The following is a 2220-nucleotide window of genomic DNA, read 5'->3' as shown; positions in this document are numbered from 1 at the left end:
GTTATAGGTAGTTTTATTCAGTAAATTTATCTCACCATATTGGCAGATAATTTTGCTTGTTTTAAGAAATGTGCTTGAAACCAGCCAAATTATCTGCCAGTATAGTGAGATCATTTTACCCAATACAATTACTTAAAACTGCTGTCTGAACTGAGCTGAACCACATCACTGTATCTCCTCTCTTGTCAATACACACTGTGCAATATATTATAACTGCTACTGTAATGACTCTGTCACTGCGCACTCCTAGTTATGTCTATAGTCATGTTTTTAGACTACCTCATACCACTCAGTGCCTGCTCTCATGTAAATACAACAAATCTGTCTTATATGCTATGTAAATATGCAAATAGATACACTTTATTTCTACTCTATTATACTTCAACTCATGTCTATTTTTATTTCTATTTCTATTTTCTATATAGTTTATGTAAGTTTATGTGCAATTAAATGTCCTGCTACTGAAACACTGCAATTTCCCTTCGGGATCAATAAAGTTCTTTCTATCTATCTATCTATCTATCTATCTATCTATCTATCTATCTATCTATCTATCTGTCTGTCTGTCTGTCTGTCTGTCTGTCTGCTGTCTGTCTGTCTATCTGTCTGTCTGTCTGTCTGACTATCTATCTATCTATCTATCTATCTATCTATCTATCTGTCTGTCTGTCTGTCTGTCTGTCTGTCTATCTATCTATCTGTCTGTCTGTCTATCTATCTGTCTGTCTGTCTGACTATCTATCTATCTGTCTATCTATCTATCTGTCTGTCTGACTATCTATCTATCTGTCTGTCTGTCTATCTATCTATTTATCTGTCTGTCTGTCTATCTATCTGTCTGTCTGTCTGACTATCTATCTATCTGTCTGTCTGTCTATCTATCTGTCTGTCTGACTATCTATCTATCTGTCTGTCTGTCTGTCTATCTATACTGACTAGATTTATCATTTCACTTGACAATATAAGTTTTTTGCAGTGTACTACTTTAAACTACTCTTCTATTTAATAAAGGGAAAATGTAGCTTATGTAGTTTTTCATGATACTGGCCCTTTAAAGACAAACGGTCATCTCTTATTAATTCAGTCTGACGAATATCGCCCTGCTTATGAACATTGTTTGTTCTGAATGGCAGATGTTGTTTAGTCTTTTGCTGGTTTTCTTTCTCCATTTAAGGCCGTCACCCTTACTAAACAAACTCAATCAGTCAATAAAAATATTTGAAATCTATTCAAATTTACACCCAGTGAATTTGCATTCCCTTACTGGTCTTGTACAATAAGCCTGATGGACACTCTCATATATATGCTATATTATCACAATATGTTTCATGTATTTATACAGTATAGTGCACAAGTAAGAGAGCACATTCCATTTATTTCATTTCCAGCCATTAAGTTTTATTTTCAGGCAATATTTCTGAGGTGCTTAAATATCAGATAATCCACCTGCATACTGAAAAGGAAAGTCAAAGAAAAACAAGTGGAAAACAGGAATTTTCATTAAACTCTACAGAGAAAATGGGCCTCCTAACAACCACCTGGAAGACCTGGTAGACACCAAAACTGCCCCCATCAGATAAACAGCACTTAAAGCTTTCATCTCTGAGAGAGAGGAGAAAATCAAGCTGCTTCAGATCTGAAAACATCCACAGGTGTTTCTGTCCATCCTTCCACTGTGAGAAGACGACTCAGCGCTGTGGGTCTGAAAGGATGTGTAGCTGTCGAGAAGAACCTCACTGAGAAAAGGAGACGGACACGTCAAACAAAGAAGCTGAACAATGGACTGACCACCCCAGAGTCCAGACCTCAACATCACTGGATGTGTCTGATTACTTCAGAAAATGATCAACCAGCTTTGGAGATGTGGAAAAATATCCCTCCAGATTTCTTTCAAAGCTGAATCACCCTGTTCTGTAGTGTTACAGTGATTGTTCTGCTGGGGGATCTGCAGAACGGCTGCCAAGAGAAACAGCGTCATGCAATAATCTCAACATTTCGATCAAAGTAGATTAAAGAAAAGACACAGCCACAATCAAATCATGGACTCCCTTCTGTATTCATTCCCTTCTGTATTCACCATCAAAGCATCTGAGTGTGACAGAGCGATAAGAGAGGTCACATGCTCCCATTGGATGATACCTAGTGGCCAAACCGAATTACATTCAACAGCATATTTTATTCAGATGTCCGGAAACGCCTGAGGACATAAAAGGTTTTCAT

Source organism: Colossoma macropomum, unplaced genomic scaffold (assembly GCF_904425465.1).
Source record: "Colossoma macropomum unplaced genomic scaffold, Colossoma_macropomum, whole genome shotgun sequence".
Lineage (NCBI taxonomy): Eukaryota > Metazoa > Chordata > Actinopteri > Characiformes > Serrasalmidae > Colossoma > Colossoma macropomum.
Note: the sequence above shows the minus strand (reverse complement) of the source record.